The sequence below is a fragment of the Gopherus flavomarginatus genome, chromosome 1 (genome assembly GCF_025201925.1).
Source record: "Gopherus flavomarginatus isolate rGopFla2 chromosome 1, rGopFla2.mat.asm, whole genome shotgun sequence".
NCBI lineage: Eukaryota > Metazoa > Chordata > Testudines > Testudinidae > Gopherus > Gopherus flavomarginatus.
The window spans coordinates 350,934,982-350,954,975 of NC_066617.1; positions in this window are offsets into that span (position 1 = coordinate 350,934,982).

Here is a 19,994-nt window from a genome sequence, read left to right on the forward strand (position 1 = left end):
TAAGGGCTGTGGGACCAGACATTAAGGTATAAGTATGAATTTTATGGGTGAAATTCTGACCCCACTGACGTCAATGGAAGTTTGCCACTGCCTTCAATAAGACCAGGATTTCTCCCTATGTACAAATTTTACTTATTCAGTTTGAAAAAGAAGGTTCTGACTCGGGTGGGCAAACTTTTTGGCCTAAGGGTCACATCTGGATATGGAAATTGTATGGTGGGTCATGAATGCTCACAAAATTGGGGGTTGGGATGCAGGAGGGGGTGAGGGCTCCAGCTGGAGGTGCAGGCTTTGTGGTGGGACCAGAAATGAGTTCAGGTTGCAGGACTTTGGATTGGAGTGCAGGGGAGGGGTGAGGGCTCTGGGGTGGGGCTGGGGATGAGGGGCTTGGAGTGCAGGAGGGGGCTCCAGGCTGGGGCCTAGAGGTTCAGAGGGTAGGAGGGGGATCAGGACTGGGGCAGAGGGCTGGGGTACAGAGGAGGGATGTGAAGGCTCTGACTGGGGGTGTGGGCTCTGGGGTGGGGCTAGGGATGAGGGTTTGGGGGTGCAGGAGGGGGCTGGGACCAGTGGGTTCAGATGGTGGAAGGGGGATCAGGGATGGGCAGGCTGTTGGGTCATGGGGCGGTGAGGGCTCTGGCTGGGGGTGCGGGCTCAGGGGTGGGGCTGGGGATGAGGGGCTTGGGGTACAAGAGGGGGCTCTGGGATGGGATCGAGGGGTTCAGAGTGTGGAAGGGGAATCAGGGCTGTCGCAGAGGGTTGGGACATGGAGGAGGCTCAGGGGTGCAGGCTCCGGGCGGTGCTTACTGCAAGCAGCTCCCAGAAGCATGTCCCTCCTCTGGCTCCGAGGCTCGGCCAGGCGGCTCTGCCTGCTGCCTCGTCTGCAGGTGCTACCCCTGCAGCTCCTATTGGCCAGGAACTGCAGCCAATGGGAGCTGCGAGGGCAGAGCCTGCAACTGGGGCAGAGCCAGGGGGCCATGCCTCCCCGTACCACATAGTAACCGGAGGGGACTCATGCTGGCTGCTTCCCGGGAGCTGCGAGGAGCAGGGCAAGCCCCCAACCCTGCTCCCCGGCTGAAGCACCGGAGTGGGGTAGACTCCCGACCCCACTCCGTGGCAGGAGCTGAGGACCAGATTAAATGGTCTGATGGGCCAGATGTGGCCCGTGGGCCATAGTTTGCTGACCCCTGTTCTGACTGCTGAATGCTTTCCCACACGTGTAACCTTACCCACCCAAGAAGTAACAACAGTGGGACTCTTCACGTGCATTAATTTGCTCACATGCATGTTTGCAGGATGAGTCCCAAATGCATTTTGTCACACAGCTCTGCAGTGTATCCCAAAGTTATTGCCGCATCATGCAAATATATGATTCTAATTATTTGTATGATATATTATGTCTATTTTTATTTTTAATTGCCCATCTTTGTTTAATCTATATAATGGTATCTGGCAGGAAAAGCAAAGAAGATCCAAGAAAAATAGATAAAAACAAAGATGCAAAAATCCTGCAGATTTGAAGGGGAAATCCCTGTCTTTTTTACCAGAATTCCCTGCTGATTCCATTAGCCCATGCAATAAGTAAACATTCTTCAGGAATCAATTTGTGTGTTGATTCAAGCCTTCTCTCTAATCCTAACTTTACAAAGAACTAATAAAGTTTGAAATGCAGAGAAAACTCTACTAAATAAGCCATAGATTGCTTTTCTATGTGGATACTCTTAGGAGCTGAGATGGTGCTGGAACCTCAGTTCAAGGAATATACAGATACTTTTTGCTTTAATTTATTTTGATTTTGTATTATTTAAAAAGCACCAAACCCAGATTCTAGATGCCCTGTCAGCCAATGAAAATGACCTATTTGGATTCACAAAAGGATTTTAAAGTGAAGGTTGGAAAGAGCAAGGGGGAAACACAGTTAGAAATACATATTAATTGTACATGACATCACCCAGTTTGGCTTCAGCATGTATCCTCGCGTCCCTAAAATTGCTGATTACAGCATCACATATTGATTTCCAAAGACCTACGCTAAGCAGCTCCATCAGAAACCTAAGTTAATATATTGGCAGGCACTAAAAGGTAAACAGGGAGATGCAGTTGGTACTAAGTCAGTCAGTACTAGCTCAGAGGGAAATTGGCATTGCACATTGTGTAATGGTTAGCAAACCCCAGAAATATTACTAGTCAGTACTTTAGACAAGGGTTAACAAGGTGAACCAGGATATGGTCCTCTGGAGCAATACTGATGATAAACTAATCACCATCCATTCCTGGGGAGAATTCAATAGGGCTTCAAATCTTCTCTGGGCCTTGTGGCTATATAGCTCAAACTCCCATTGCCCTGAAACATATGCTCCCCAATTAAAGATATGACATCTCACTGCTGTAGGGTTCTTGGCGACAGACTCAGTGAAGCAGGAAAAAAAACTTTTGCTATTCTGCATGGATGGAGAAGGATATTAAGCTGCCTTGAGAGGAGGCAAGAGCTTGTGACAGTGGATCATGTGACACCAGACGCTGCAACAATTTTCTGATAAGGTTCTTGAGTTCCACTGAACAGCCAGCAGGTGCTCTGCTCCCAGTCACCACTCATTCAGCAAGCCTCCATCTTCTGGGGACCATATCTCACTATGGGCTTCTCTAAGTACAGGAGCTCAGCACACAAAATTAGGCCTGTAGGTCGCTCTTCCTTTTTTGACAAAGCACAAACTTAGATAGACAAGGTGGATGAAGTAATATCTTTTATTGGACCATCGTCTGCTGGTGAGAGAAACAAGCTTTTGAGCTTTACACAGAGCTCTTCTTCAGGTTTGGGAAACTAAGGGAAAATCTACACTACAAAATTAAGTTGGCCTAAGTTACATCCATGTACAGCCACTGCAGTAACTAAATTGCTTTTGCATGTCCACCCTACGCTCCTTGTATTGGCTGTGCACATCCTCATCAGGAGTGCTTCCACTGATTTGACTGTCAGTGTGGGACACTGTGGGATGGCTTCTGAAGGGCAGCAACAGTTGATGTAAGCAATGCAGTGCCTACACTGACACTGCGTTGACTTAACTACATCGACCTAAGCACTACGCCTCTCTTGAAGGTGAAGTTATTAAATCTGTTGTTATATCAGTAGGAGATACATTTTAATGTAGATGCTTACAGAGTTAGGTCGACCTAACTCTGTAGTGTAGACCAGGACTCACTCAGAGTGTCTCTGCCAAATACAAGATTGAACAGATTGTTTAGCATAAGCAGTTAGCACATATCCTAAGGGACCATTCGAGGTAAAGTGGCCTGTTAATACCCCATAGTCATAGGACAAAACAAGGAGGTTGGTGAGTTACACATTGTTGTAATAAGCCATAAATCCAGTATCTCTGTTCAGTCCGTGATTTTTAGTATCTAGCAAAGTTATGAATTTAAGCTCTCAGGCTTGTCTTTTGAAGGTGTTGTGCAGATTTTCTTTGAGGACGGGGACTGATAGGTCAGATATAGAGTTATCACTTTGTGAAAAATATTCACCCACAGGTGATACAGTGTTTTTGTCTTTTATTATTTTCCTGTGTGTATTAATTTGAGAGCACAGTGATTATCTGGTTTCACCCACACAGTTGTTATTAGGGCAGTTAGTGCACTGGATGAGATATACCTTTGAACAACACCTCAGCCTCTCCAAGCTCATCATCCCACATACCAGGACACACCAACTCAAAGCGGCACCAGTCCCTGCCAGAACAACAGCTGCAAAACCTGCAGACATATCTCCACTTCGATTGTGATCAACACTCCCCACAACACCCCTTTCAAAATCCCTGTCACATGCCTATCACAACATGTGGTGTACCTCATCCAGTGCACCACACTCTCTAATAGCCTGGGACCAACAGAGCTACAACACTTCATACGAAGCACAAACTGTCATTCCCAACTGCCATGGAACCTTCAGTCCTCAGCATTCCACCCAGCTGCTCCCCAAATCCCATTCCTCTTGTTTGGAGCTCATCTAGTCCATCTATCATTGCCATGGCATCTCAAGGCCTCAGCTGCTGTTTAGCCAGCAGGAAGAGGGAATGAATATTAGGAAAGAAGGGATTATGAATAACACTAGAGGGATTACTTCTTCTCCAGACAAGAGCCAAAAGAGGCATCATCCTAGAGTAGCACTTAGATATTATGTTGACAGGTGCTATAGCAAAATTTAAGTTTGATAGATATAGACAGACAGATAATATGAGTAGGGAATGAAACCACTCTCAATAGAGTCTGTAGGACTCTTCCAGAGGGATGAAGTCACAAGTAAAGTGCTGTGGTAAGGTAGCTTTAAATTAAAATTGATTTTGAGGCAATTGATTTCCATAGTTGTCAACGCCCAACACTTTTGAATAAAATCCTCCTCAAATTTAGCTTTTTAATTGTTTTTAATAAAAGTTTACATTGAACCATAAATTCACACAACTTTACAAACAGATTAAGACACATTTCCTGCTCCAGAGAGTTTATAATCTAAGACAAATAAAACAATCACAATACACTGGACAACTGTCATAAATAGATGGTTAAGGGTTAATGTCTCTTTTTCCTGTAAAGGGTTAACTAGCAGTAAACCTGGAACACCTGACAGAGGACCAATCAGGAGACAAGATACTTTCAAATTTTGGTGGAGGGAAGCCTTTGTTTGTGCTTTCTGGGTTTTTTCTTTGTTCTCTCTGGGTTCTGAGAGGGACCAGACATGTAAGCAGATATCTCCAAGTTTCTGAAACAGCCTCTTCTGTTCAATTTAGTAAGTACTAGTTAGAAAGGCGGTTTAGTCTTTTAATTGTTTTCTTATTTTGCAAATGTGTATTTTGCTGGAAAAATTGTATCTCTGTTTGCTGCAACTTGTATTTGTGCTGGGGGGAGGATTCTCTCTAGTGTCTATAAGCTGAAAGACCCTGTAACATTTTCCATCTTGATTTTACAGAGACAATTTTTACTTTTTTCTTTCTTTTATTAAAAGTTTTCCTTTTAAGAACCTGATTGTTTTTTTATTCTTGTGTGAGAACCCAAGGGGGAGGGAGTCTGCACTCACCAGGAAATTGGTGGGAGAAAGGAGAGAAGGGTGGGAGGAAAAACCTGCTTTCTCTCTGTGTTAGTATCACTGTCTCTCTCTCTCAGGGAGAGTCTGGGAGGGGGAGTAAAGAAGGGAGGGGGAAGGTGGATTTCCTCTCTGTTTTAAGATTCAAGGAGTTGAATCACAGCGATCTCCTAGTGTAACCCAGAGAAGAGGGGAATGGTTTATTTCCCTTTGTTTTGAGACCCAAGGGCCTTTGGGCCTTGGGGTCCCCAGGGAAAGGTTTTGGGGGCCAGAAAGTGCCCCAAAACACTATATTTTTGGGTGGTGACAGCTCTACCATTTCTAAGCTTAGGGGGGTTCATGCAGGTACCCCATCTTTTGGATGCTAAGATTCAGAGTGAGGGTTCATACCTTGACAACAACTATTTTAAAAAAAAGAGAGAGAGGCTGGAGGTGGGGATCATTAGTGATGAAAAGAAGGGAGCAGGAGTTGCTTGAAGAGATGGACAAAGGCATCTGAGAGTTCTGGATTTAGATCCCGGCTCTGCTCCCTGTGAGACCTTGGACAAGTAACTTGGTCTGTCCATGCCTCAATTCCCCATGTGAAAAATGGGGGTAGCAGCACTTCCCAACCTAATAGAGATGTTGCTAGGAGAAATTTATTAAGGTTTTGTGGTGTTCAGCATCTGGAGTCCTAGGGTGGAGTTCCCACAGCTGACCCTGGGCTAGTTGGTACAACCTTCAGGCAGGTGAATGTGCCCAGATGGACTGCTGCATAATTGACAATTGGTCAGCCCACCCAACTGGCTGAATGGCGCCAGCAGATCAACATTTAAGCTCAGCAGCAGCAGTAGGTTGCTGGCTGCTCAATGCTTATGTTTTCAATTGCAATCACTCTGTGCTTGCCTTCTTTCTGTATTGCTCCAATCTGCTCCTACCCTGTTCCGGTCCTGCATGAAGCCCCTCAGCCCAGCTCCCTTGCCTGGCTTCTGACTCTGGCTCTGACATTGGTTCTGGTTATTGGCTTCTGGTTCTGATTATTAACTTCAGCTCTGTCCCTTGGCTTAATTCCTGGTTTCTGACTCTGGCTTGGACTTCTGTCCTCTGCTTCAAATCACTAGGCTAGGCTCTGGCTCTAATCAGTGGGTCAGATAACCCATATCTCAGGCCTGACGCTGAGAAGGGAGGGTGATAGTTTTTGAATGAGGATTTAAAAGAAGAGAGAGAACTCCAGATGGACAAAATCAAGGCAGTCTGGTCCAAAGTAGGGCGGGGCAAGGGGGGGCAGCATCAACACTAACACCATATTATGTCACTCTTGAAATGTAAAGGGGCCTTAAAGTGAGAGTAAAGCCCAGGTATTCATAAAAGCAGCAAAGAGTCCTGTGGCACCTTGTAGAGTAACAGACATTTTGGAGCATGAGCTTTCATGGGTGAATACCCTCTTCATCAGATGCATGTAGTGGAAATTTCCAGGGGCAGGTATATATATGCAGGCAAGCTAGAGATAATGAGGTAGTTCAATCAGGGAGGATGAGGCCCTGTTCTAGCAGTTGAGGTGTGAAAACCAAGGGAGGAGAAACTGGTTCTGTAATTGGCAAGCCATTCACAGTCTTTGTTTAATCCTGAGCTGATGGTGTCAAATTTGCAGATGAACTGAAGCTCAGCAGTTTCTCTTGGAAGTCTGGTCCTGAAGTTTTTTTGCTGCAGGATGGCCACCTTAAGGTCTGCTATAGTGTGGCCAGGGAGGTTGAAGTGTTCTCCTACAGGTTTTTGTATATTGCCATTCCTAATATCTGATTTGTGTCCGTTTATCCTTTTCCGTAGCAACTGTCCAGTTTGGCTGATGTACATAGCAGAGGGGCATTGCTGGCATATGATGGTGTATATTACATTGGTGGACGTGCAGGTGAATGAATCGGTGATGGTGTGGCTGATCTGGTTAGGTCCTGTGATGGTGTCGCTGGTGTAGATATGTGTGCAGTGTTGGCATCGGGGTTTGTTGCATGGATTGGTTCCTGAGCTAGAGTTACTATGGTGCGGTGTGCAGTTACTGGTGAGAATATGTTTCAGGTTGGCAGGTTGCCTGTGGGCCAGGACTGGCCTGCCACCCAAGGCCTGTGAAAGTGTGGGATCATTGTCCAGGATGGGTTGTAGGTCCCTGATGATGCGTTGGAGAGGTTTTAGCTGGGGACTGTATGTGATGGCCAGTGGAGTCCTGTTTGTTTCTTTCTTGGGTGTGTCTTGCAAGAAAGAAACAAACAGGACTCCACTGGCCATCACATACAGTCCCCAGCTAAAACCTCTCCAACGCATCATCAGGGACCTACAACCCATCCTGGACAATGATCCCACACTTTCACAGGCCTTGGGTGGCAGGCCAGTCCTGGCCCACAGGCAACCTGCCAACCTGAAACATATTCTCACCAGTAACTGCACACCGCACCATAGTAACTCTAGCTCAGGAACCAATCCATGCAACAAACCCCGATGCCAACACTGCCCACATATCTACACCAGCGACACCATCACAGGACCTAACCAGATCAGCCACACCATCACCGATTCATTCACCTGCACGTCCACCAATGTAATATACACCATCATATGCCAGCAATGCCCCTCTGCTATGTACATCAGCCAAACTGGACAGTTGCTACGGAAAAGGATAAACGGACACAAATCAGATATTAGGAATGGCAATATACAAAAACCTGTAGGAGAACACTTCAACCTCCCTGGCCACACTATAGCAGACCTTAAGGTGGCCATCCTGCAGCAAAAAAACTTCAGGACCAGACTTCCAAGAGAAACTGCTGAGCTTCAGTTCATCTGCAAATTTGACACCATCAGCTCAGGATTAAACAAAGACTGTGAATGGCTAGCCAATTACAGAACTAGTTTCTCCTCCCTTGGTTTTCACACCTCAACTGCTAGAACAGGGCCTCATCCTCCCTGATTGAACTACCTCATTATCTCTAGCTTGCCTGCATATATATACCTGCCCTTGGAAATTTCCACTACATGCATCTGATGAAGAGGGTATTCACCCACGAAAGCTCATGCTCCAAAATGTCTGTTACTCTACAAGGTGCCACAAGACTCTTTGCTGCTTTTACAGATCCAGACTAACATGGCTACCCCTCTTATACCAGGTATTCATAGGCTCTTATCATCCATAGTATCTGATGAAAATAGGGAAAGGAGATGAAGGGAGCAGTAAGGTAACACCATTGGTCTTTTTCCTCCTTTGGATATTAAGTTAAAATTAGAGGCATTGTAGTTGCAGTTTATTTATATGTGTATTTCCTAGGAAATGAGAGCTCCTAGTATCCTGTGAAATCAGACTACCCCTGCATAAAAAAACCTTGAATTCTGAGCTCTCTGAGTTACTGTAAGTCATTCTGTAGGCAAACAGTGAGGAGTGGCAACTTAAATAATGGTGAAGGTATATTAACAGTGCAGTATTATCCAGCTAACCTGCTAACATATGTCATCACCTCATGAACAAGTAGCAAATGAGACAGCCTAGAGCTGGGGCCCTGATGGACTGCACTATCCGGAAATAATTTTTGCTGGCTGAAGGAATCCTCTATTCTGAGATAGAAGTGAAGAAATCTGGCATTCTGAACCTGATCCAAATTCCATTGAAGTCAATGGAAAGACTGTCATTGACTTCAGGCCTGAAATGATCATCAAATGGTGGCCACTGCTGCTTTATTTAGAGTTACAGTAGATATTTCAAACCCTGCAGTGGAGTCTTGGGGGAGTGTAACAGGGTGGACCCCTGCTCCTGCCCTGAAGGGGTTAAAACCAGCCCTGGAACGGGGCTGTGGCTGAAGAAAGCAGTCTTTAGGCTGGGCTGATTGGGGGAAGTGGCTGCAGCTGGGGCCATGCCCCAAACTGAGCAACAGGGCCTTATAAGAAGGCCAGGGAAGCCAAGTCTCTCTCTCTCTCAGGGCCTGGCTGCAGGGAGCTAGACACAAGGTACCTGAGTGAAGCAGGGCTGGGGAAAGGCTGGGGAGCTCTAGCCTGGAAAGCCCTAGGCCGTGGCCTAGTGTTGGGCTAACAGGTACTGGGGGTTGCAGAGGGCAGCCCAGGGGTAGGCCAAGGCAGCAAGTCCAAACCTAACCTTGCCAGTGATGAATAGGCTGATACTGCAGTCTGCCCCAGGGTGTGGGGCTAGACAATGACTGGCAGTAGCCATATACTGAGGCAGGGTGGGGGTTCCCTGGGGAGGGGAGACCCTGAGAGAAAGGGGTTACTGCCAGGGCGCAGCACTCCATGTAAAAGGGCACTGGGTCCAGGGAGAGACATAGGGGGCTAGAGGACAGATGGATCACTGGCCTGCAAAAAAGGGTGCTCTGGAGTGGGAACCAAGCTAATTCCCAGGAGTCACCAGCAGGAGGCACTGCTGGGGTGAGTCCACTCATCTACAGGGAGAGAATGAAAAGATTGTCACATGGAGGACTATGGCTCAAATGATTCCTCCCATCTCTTATTGTGGTGGAGATCCAGTGCAGTCAGGAATAGGTCAGTGGAGTGGAAGCAACACTTCTTTCCCTCTGAGCTGTCAGAACCCCTGCACACAAATATCATGGTTTGGTGGTTCCAATGGAAGCAGAGAGGAGAGGGGAGAAGCCCAAGGATAAGATGTTTTAGTCTACATAGCCCTTTTGAGGCAGCAGAATTTGAGGAGAGATGTTACAGGGATTAGGGAACTAGTCTATGACTTGGGAGACCTGTGTTCTAGTCTTATCTTTACCACTGACTCATGGTGTGACCTTGGGCAAGTCCCTTAGCATCTCTGCTTCGGTACCTCATCTGTAAAATGAAGATGATAATGCTTTCGTACATCACATGGGTGTTGTGAGGTTAAATACATTTAAGATTGTCCAGCACTCAGATACTATGGGAATAGGGGGCGTATAAGTATCTAAGAGTGATTGCGAAGTAAAATCTTGCTACCCCTATCAGTATGAATTCCCTCTCCACAGCTTTACAAGGTTGAGGAGATGATGGTGGCTGAGGGAGGTGCTTGTTAGTGGTATTAAGAACCAAGATGTCATTCCCATGAGACCTCAAACCCATTGGGGCTGAAACCCCTGGAAGCTGGTCCTTAAGTTTCTATGTTGGTTGGATGAAAGAACTGGGAGCCAAAGCCCAGATCCTCAAAGTATTTAGGCAGGATCTAGGGACTTAAATATCTTTGAGAATCAGGGCCCAAGTCCTCTGGCTATTCTATCTTGCTAGCAGTCCTTCCAACAGTAGGGAATGATGAAGTGAAATAGGGTAGGGGCCTAAGGAACCATAAGTCTGACTTCTTTCATACACAAAGGGGAGGATTAAAACCTGTTTGCAGCTAACCCTCTCACTGCAGCAATAAGGAATTAGACTGTGCACTCCCTTCTGCAGGCAAGAACATGCTGATGAACAACAATGTTCTCATCTTAAGACAGTCAGGGCCTGAGGTAAACCTCTGAAAATCATCAGCAAATTGAGCAGGCTCCCAGCCACTGAGCTATGCTGACTGGCTCAGGAGTCAGGAAACCCTGAGTTCTCTAGCCTAGCACAGTCCATCTGGGGGGCTGCCCAGGAGCCACAGACCCTGAAAATCCATCGCTGCACTGCCAGGCTCCTGGCACTGAGGGTCCCAGCTCAGTGGCTGGGAGCCTGCTCGATTCAGAAGCCATGTGGTGGGGTTGCCCAGGAACTGTGAATCCAGTAAACCCTGGTGTCCTTGGCCCTGGGGCAGTTTGCATGTTGCAGCTGTCCCAGAGTCAAAGACCCTGGAAGCCTGAGGTCCCCCCACCAAGTGCAGTCCATGTAGAAAATTTCTAATCAGTTCTGAGTGGCTTTTATATGCTGCACACATCCATGAAGTACTTTGTGGCTACAGCTTAGTTACAGAACTATGGGAAGACTAAAATAGGTCATTTATTTCACAGCTCCAGGGTTTCTTTCCTCTTTGTTCACATGAATCAAGAGCAATACCACATGCTTTTAGTTAAGAATCTAACGTTAAGCGCCCAGCATTGAAAATTTGGGCATACGTCCTGACTTTCAGCCGTGCTGAGCACCTGCAGCTCCCATTGACGTCAACTGCAACAATGGTTTTTCACTTCTTTTGAAAAGCTGAGTCAGGACACCTCAGATTGGGCATGCAGGAAATGAGGAACACAAAATCAGTGGCTGTACCTGAAAAATTTGGCCAAAGGGGTGTGAAATGCATAATATAAACAGACTGAAAAAACATGGAAATTTTTTTCTGTAGTCTTGTTCAGTTATACTGATTGTGGGGATTGTTGTGATCATTTTAAAGTTGAAATCAAAAGGGACACCATCTAGATGATGAAAACAGGCTAAAATAAAACAGACAGTTGGGTTTCCTCCAGCAGGACTCATGCAATGCATATCTTCACAGCTTGTGTAAACAACATAATGATAGAGTGAGGTAATCCCAAAATATCACCTGAAAAATAAAACACGCAGTACAATTAAACTTATTAAGAACTAGGGAGTTTCCTCAAGGAAAAGATCCTTCAGTGTTATGCAAATATTGGGCCAAATTCTTGTGCATGACTGGTTCTCCTTCAACCTGCTTCAGCTCTGATGGGGAAAGCTTTAGATTCATGACAAAGGGTTCTGTGGGGAATGTATCCAGAACTATGGTATGATTTTTTTCCTCAAGGTATCTCCACAGAGCTCTATCAGCATGAAGCAGCTTGTACTCCATGCCTGGTATGTGAATGATAAATATGCTGTTGTCGATTTCATGTGTCCTGGCTGGTTAACCGAGGACCCCTGATAGCAGCAGATTTGGATGAGATTGGTGACCAATGGGGAGGGAGATGGGAGTAAATAACTGGGTCTGCAACAGATGTGGGCAATGCTAGCAGCAAAAGGAGAATGTCCCAGAAAGCCATCATCGCTGCTGATACAGAACTCACTGAGGAGGCTGTTGGCTCCATTCCAGAGCTTCTGCCCTGGTTTAATTTCAAGTTGCCTACCTCTTTTACCTGGTGCAGGACAGAGACAGAAACACTGTCTCCCCTTAACTAGGGTGAATCCATCCAGAATGCTGTGGTAGAACAAGGTATGCTGTGAGTCTGAACTTGGACCATTCGGCCTTTCCCAAGACTCTTTTTAATGTTATCTGATGTGTTTGCTGTCTAGTTAAGTGAGATTCCCATATTGATGTAATATTGTGACAGGTTATCCCCCACTCCAGGGTGCCACCTGATGTACTGGGGTACCACTGAGCCCACCTATTTCACCAGCCTGGGCTCCCTTACCCTGTCCTGCTGAGCCAGGCCCTCAAGCCTCCTCCAGCACACCCACAGGTAGGGACACACCCAGCTGCAGAAAGACACAGACACTAAAATCAGCTCTGCATGGAAAGACTCAGCTAGGGAATTGCCCAGCACTCAAGTGCACTCCCCCTCTGGAGAGTAAATCCAAAATTGTATCATCTTGCACTGCACAGAGAACTGTACAGTATAAGCTCATTGAAATTTGCCCTCTCCGTCAATGTGGACAGAGACACGCACAGCTTTGTCCCCCCTCCCCCACCCCAGTCATAAATTCCACAAACTATGATTAGAGAAAACAAAACAAGTTTATTAACTACAAAAGAGAGATTTTAAGTGATCATAAGGGATAGCAAACAGATCAAAGCAGATTACCTTAGTAAATAAACAAAAACTACAAACTGAGCTTAACACGCTAGATAGGTAGGATATAAATTAGCAAATTCTTACCCTGAGTGATAAACAGGTTGGCAGATTCTTAAGGCACAAGTTGCCTTGGCTTTCCCAGGTTTTCATACACAGGGCTAAAGATCCTTCTAACCTGGGACCATCACTTTCCACAATTCAGTCCTTGCCCCTCAGATGTTTCCAGGTGTGTTGTTGCAGGGAGAGTGAGATCCCCCCATGATGTCATTGTCCCCCTTTTATATCTTCTTCCCACTTGCTGGAAAGCTCTTTTGCTGTGGCCTGGATCAAACAGTTCCCATTGTGTAGTGCTATCTCTGAGAGGTTTCTATTGTATACAGTTCCTGGGGTAATCCTTGTGCTTATGTGCGTTTCCTCAATAAGCCATTAACATTGTTTGGCCTTTTTACTGTTGTACCTGAAAGGCTGCTTGTGGGTGTTTTCAACCTCACAATATGTGTCAGTAACACATACCTAGCCACACTTCATAACTTCACATATGACAATAATACATACAATCCAATGAGATACTAATGTCTAGCAGATCAAGACTTTTAGAATGATACCTCACAAGACATAGTTTGTACAAAACATATCCTAATTACATGACAGTGCTGAATATTGGAGTGTCAGGATGTCAAATGTATCCTAAGACAATGTAGTCAGACTAAGACGGCCACCTCCCCTTACAGAAGCAGCCAAGAGACTAGGGAAGAAGTAAAGAAGTAGAAACCCTCCCTGCTCTAGCACAGCCAGACAGGGTTGGTATTTGTTTATTTAGACATTTATTAGACATCTACTGGTTGGAGGCTGACATGACAAATGGAACCCCTTGAGCAGGGTTTAGGGACAGCCTCTGATGGGATTTCCAACAACTTCCTTCTCAGTTCTCAGAATGGGGCAGGGGCTGTGTTTCTCACAAGTGCATTGCCCTTGGACAATTCTTTCCCTCATTTTTCCAGAGTGAGACCAGCCTCTAGCTAGTAGCTGTCTAGACAGTTTTCCAAGCTCTGAGAGAGTCCACTGTGCAGATTATGGAGGAGATTTTTGTCTGAAGTAACTTATTTAGCTAACCTGTAGTCCTTCCCCTTCAGCTGCAGTATATCATGTCTCAAACCAGGAAGGGAACAGCTGCTTTTTGTATAACTGCTGTGACTTCACCTGCAATGATACATGCACATCTAGCTACTTTATTCCCAGAAAGACATGGACAAACTGGAGGGAATTCAGGGGAAAAAAAACAAAAAATGATTAAGAGGCTGGTAGGAGCTGTTGTATGGAGAGCTAGTCTCGCATAGTTTGGCTGAGGGGGAAACATAACTGCCTACAAGTATTTGCAGTATATAACACACTAAGAAGGAACTATTTAGCATGACACAAGAAGAGGGAACTATTTAGCATGACATTACTGATAAGTAATGGGGTGAGATTAAGAAGGGAACATTTTGGCTAAACAGTGAAAACTGTGGTTGTGAAACACTCTCCCCAGAGAAGTCAATCTCTAGGGATATTGTGCAAAGGACTGGACAAAATATTTTGCAGGGAGCAATCCTATACTTCTTGGGAATAGTTTGGATTACCCAATAGGTTTTTTCCTTCTCTAGATTCTAGAATCTATAATGCATCCAACTGTAGATTATTACAAACAATTTGGTGATACATTGTACGGGGTGCCACCACAAAAGATATTTTCAACCAGACTCTATTTCTGATAACTTGCTTACATCTTAGCATGTCTACAAGTGCATTTCTCCTCTGAAAAGTCAATCTCTGAGAATAAAACTGTGGTGTCATGTACCTCTTTATTGTCTGTCAATAATTTCTGTCTCAACTGTGTTCAGTTTACAAGTAAAGATGCTGAGCTTTTCTAAATGACAGCCCTGCAAACTCAACCTGGGCCTGTCAGGCTAGTTTCCATCTTGTGAATCTTCACCAAGAATAGAGGTTTTGAGGGACAAATCTAGCTTTCACTTATACCTGTACAACTCCAATGAAGGCAGAGCCCATATCTAGGACTCCAGCTCCAGAAGTCATGTGATTACATCAGAATTGCAGCTTTCACTTAAAAAAAAAAGTTTCTAGTCCTTGTGATTGCAAAGAAAAGCTCATAAATCTGAACCAAGCATAATCAATGTAGAAACTCCTGCCTGAATCTGCTGACAGCCTGAAACTATACCTCTGTGAGCTGTGGACTGTCCCATGCATCCCAAGGATGTGTTAACAAGTTGCACTGCTCTGGGGAAGCCCTTCAATGCCACCCAAACAGAGGGCTTTGCATGTGGCAGGAGGAGAAGAATGCAGTGGGCCCAAGCCACGCACCCATCCAGATATATCCCAGCTGTCACCTCCTGCATTCCTGCGGGGAGAAAGGGGTGCCATGCCACTGCTTCTTCCCCTTTCTCTCTCTGAATTAATAGGGGACCCCCTGTCACTGCCTGTCATGGTATTCTATCCCCAATCTCAACCTTAGAGTCCAAAAAATTGGGGTACCAGCATGAATTCCTCTAAGCTTAATTACCTGCTTAGATCTGATATGCTGCCACCAACCAGGAATTCCAGTGCCTGGTACACTCAGGTCCCCCCAAAACCTTGCCCGGGGACCCCCAAGATCCAGACCCTCTGGATCTTAACACAAGGAAAGTAAACCCTTTCCCTCACCGTTGCCTCTCCCAGGCTTCCCCTCCCTGGGTTACCCTGGAAGATTACTGTGATTCAAACTCCTTGAATCACAACACAGAGAAATCAGGTTTGTTTCCCCCACTTCTCTTCCCCTCCAGGCGTTCCCTCCCTGGGTTATTCTGGAGAGATAGACAGATTCAAGCTCCGTGAATCTAAACAAAGGGATTCCCCCTTTCCTCCTCCCTTCTTTCTCCCTGTCTCCCCCCACTTTCCCGGTAAGTACAGACTCAGTTCCCTTGAGCCTCAACAAGGGGAAAAAAATCAAACAGGTCTTAAAAAGCAAAACTTTTAATAAAAAGAAAGGTAAAAAAAAGTAAGTTGTCTCTGTAATTTAGATAGTAAAAGTTACAGGGTCTTACAGCTTAGACACTAGAGAGAAGCCCCCCCCAGCAAAATACAATTTAAAATACTTCCAGCAAATTACACATTTGCAAATACAGAAAACAATCAAAAGACTATAACCGCCTTTCCTACTTAATACTCACTATTCTGAATATATAAGAGACTGTAGCAGGGAGATTGGCAAGAAACCTGGTTGCACATCTAGTCCCTTTCAGGACCCAGAGAGAGCAAAGCAAAACCCAAAAAACACAAACAAAGGCTTCCCTCCACCGAGATTTGAAAGTATCTTGTCTCCTGATTGGTCCTCTGGTTAGGTGTTTTTGGTTTACTGTTTGTTAACCCTTTACAGGTAAAAGAGACATTAACCCTTAACTATTTGTTTATGACACTGCCACTCCAAGTGGAGCTGGGGACAGGGCTGTGGGGGCAGTGCCATGCCGGGCCCCATGTCATGATGTGCCTAGAGGTCTGGGTTGACATAGGGAGTTTCTTCACTTCAGAGTTAACTCAAGTTATCTACACTTGGGTTACTCCTTTTAAGTTAGCCTTGACTGAGTGAGAGGAGTCCACTGTGAAATAACACGTGTTGCTGTATCCACACTGGCACGTCCCTCGCTCGTGTGTAGTGCTAAGAGTTCCAGGAGGCATATCCCATGGTTCTTTGTGCCGCAGTAGGCTGAGCCACTCTATACATTCTTTCCCCCCCCCCCAGTGAATTGTGGGAGAAATGGTCTGTCCTTTCTGAGCCCATGAAGGGAATTGTGCCAAGGTACTAGAAGACTCGCAGCACTCAAGGAGAACTGGCCTGCATCCACACTACAGAGTGGTTGTGGTAGCAAATGACAATTTGTGCTCACTTGAGATTTAGCCCATACACCCTGACAGGCCAGCAACTCTAGTTACGGTTTGTGGGTGAATGGGACTTAAGTTGGGGGCAACACTTGCGTTACAAGTGAAGTTAACTTTGCAGTGAAGACAAGCCCTTAATCCGGTCCTAGTTGAAGTCCATGGGGAAAGCACACATATGGCTGGCTGAAACTCAGTAAACAGCAAACCTGTTGATGACATACAAGCGTTGGACCCCAGCTTGACACAGCTAAGAGAGAGTGGTCTTGCAGAGCAAAAGGAAGTGAAAAGCATTAAAAACTATTTGTCTCATAGTTAATATTTTATAGCAAAACTACATGCCAATGTCTTCATTTACAGACTTTCATAATTTCCCATGTAGAAGGTATGCTAGCAAACCTGATCTACTTAAAATGGATTGTGATAGGCATTATTGTCCTGATTCAGCAAGGTACTTAGGCATAGGCCTAACATTCAAACACATCGACTTCAATCCTTGCTGAAATGGGTCCGTAATCCATTAATAATGATACTTCAAAATAATTACCTACAGATCAATTGCCAAATATTTCCTGCATGTCACATTATGAAGGAGAAAATAAAACAATCCTCCACTGTATTATTACAGGCAGAATTGTAATAGCCTAGAGTCAGGTTTAAAATAATGAATTCCCTTTTTATGTTTTGTTAAAAGCCAACTCTCTGCTACCCCGTAATCTGTTCCAGTAACACTTTAGGTTATTGTTTGTCTAAATGTACATTGCTTATCAGTGTTATGATTGGTACTTGTTGACATATTACGCCATCTGACTTCTGGACAACCACGCTTGTACCCTTCCTGCACAGTGAAACTTTTTTAAAAAAAAGTTCTCAGTAAACATGTTCACATCTGCACTGAAAAAAAAATGCAACAGAAAGTCTATTAAGTAGCCAGAGTGACCATGCAAACTTCTGCAATTGTTTAAATATTTGATTGTTTAAATGTCATGGAAGGCAGCTAATGCCGAGCATTTGATTCCTTCTCAGGATCTGCAAGTCTGAGCTGAAGCACACTCTTTACCCAGTCATTCAGCCCAGATGAGCAAGCCCCACTGCTAGGCTTCCAGTTCCTGGGCCTTTGTGTACTTATTAGGCTCATAATAAAGCATGGCTCCGGAGCAAGCTCAGATGTTAACAGAGCTAGTGAAACCTCAGGCCACGGTCAGAATTAATTCACTGCATCATGAATGATCTTGCTCTGAATGTGAATTTGGTGTTTGTGCAGGGAGGAAGAGGGAGTGGCAGAAGTGCAAAAGTGAACGTCAGGCCACAACAGTAACTTCAGTGGAAAGAGTTGAGATGGGAAGAGTGGACTGAGCCTTCATTGGTAATTTGGTGACCTAGTCCTGCAGACACCACTCACACTGAAATCAATAGGAGTTTTGGCTGAATACGGACTGTAGGATACTATTTTGTTGTTATGGATTATTTGTATTACTCTAGAGCATAGAGCAGGGGTTCCAGATCTGGCCCATCTAACATTTCTGTCTGACCCACCAGGCTCTTTGGTTGCCCCGTCGCAATCTCCGAGCCACTAAAAGTCCCATGGCACAGTGGGGTGCTCAGGCAGGCTGGCTGCCTGCCATGGCCCCATGCCGCTCCCAGAAGTGGCTGGCTGCTGCTGGCATATGTCTCTGCGTGCCCCTAGTGGGGGGGAGGCAGCTCCACATGCTGCCTCCAGCACTGTCCTCACAGCTCCCATAGGCCAGAAACCAGCCAATGGGAGCTGTGGGGGCGGTGCTTGAGGGTGCAGGCAGCACATAGATACCCACTGCCCCCCTTCCCCCAAGGGACACAGAGAGACATGCCAGCAGCAGCCAACCACAGACATTTCTGGGAGCGGCATGAGGCCTGCCTGAGCCCTGCGGCACCGCTGCCAGGGACCTGCCTGTGGTAAGCACCTCTCGGCCAGAGCCTGCATCTCACACCCCCGCCCACACCCCAACCCCCTGCCCCAGGTCAGAAGCCCCTCCTGCACCCAAACTCCCTCCCAGATCCTGCACCCTCTCCTGCACTCCAACACTCTGCACCAGCCCGGAGCTCCCTTCTGCACCCAAACTCCCTCCATTAAAATTGAAGAAATGTGCAGCCCATGACGACTTACCAAAATTCGTGGAGTGGTCCCCCTGCGAAAATTATTGCCCACCTCTGGCCTAGAAATTCCAACCAGGACTGGGACTCCAGAGTGCTAGGCACTGGACAAACACACAATGAGAGTTCCCGCCCTGAAGCGCTTATAGTCAAAACAGACGTGGCAGATACAGGGTAGCAGGTGCAGTGATGTGCTCAAGGTTACACAGCAGGCCAGTGGTAGAGCTAGGTATAGAACTCACATCTCTGAGTCCCAGTCTGCTAGACCCCACTGCCTCCACTATAGTGGGTTTCAGAGTCCATGCCCATCACCATGGTATTGGAGCACATTTCAGGTTTTAAATGCTTTTTTTCCCTCTAAAAAGAAATGCCCAAGATCCTAATAGGGGCTGGGCATCTCCTGCAAAGTCCTGAGAGACTGCAACTTCTGTTGACTTCAGTGGGAATTGAATGCTCAGTACGTAGCAGGGCCTTGACGGACCAGGTCCAAAGGAAGAAATTTGATAAACAAGGATCCAACCCTGCCTTCATTCCATGGGGAAACTTCCACTGACTGCAGTGGAAGCAGGACACAGGTTTTTTAGCTTCTTTTTTCCCTATCAGGGTTAGAGACAAGAGGAGACAGATCTGAAGCAGAAGGATTAAGTGCTTAGTGCTGCTTCCCCCTCCCCCAGTAAGAAGTATTAGGGAGGCTGAGAGGAAAAGAAATGCAGAGCTGGAAAAGGGCACCATTCAGATTGGGGTGACGAGGCTTTTCAGAAAGTTCTCTGGGAAACTCAGAGTGGTTTATTTATTCTGGGAGGTTCGTTTTATTATATCACCTGTTATGGAGGCCATTCAGGAAATGAAACTCCTTTAAAAAAAAAAAAAAAAAAGAGGTCCTTTCTTTGCGTAGATAACAAAAGCCTTGTTTTTGTCTTTCGGGCTGGTGAAAGTGTCCTAAAAGCCCTTCTCTAAACCGAACAAAGAAGATATACAGCTCAAGCAGCAGCAATCTGGGTTTCTCCAAGCAGTGGATTAGCCAATGGGGGGGGCCCTGGAAAAATGGGCCCCGTGCCCCCAGCAGACATCCACTGTGGGGCAGCAGAAGCTGAGAGCCCTGGAAAAAGCATGGGGCAGGATGAGGGAAGCCCCTGCGCCCCAACCCCACTTCCCTGCAGAAGCAATGGGCGGAGCAGGTGGGAAAAGCCCTCGTGCACCAACCCCAGTTCCCAGCAGAAGCGCAGGGTGGTGGG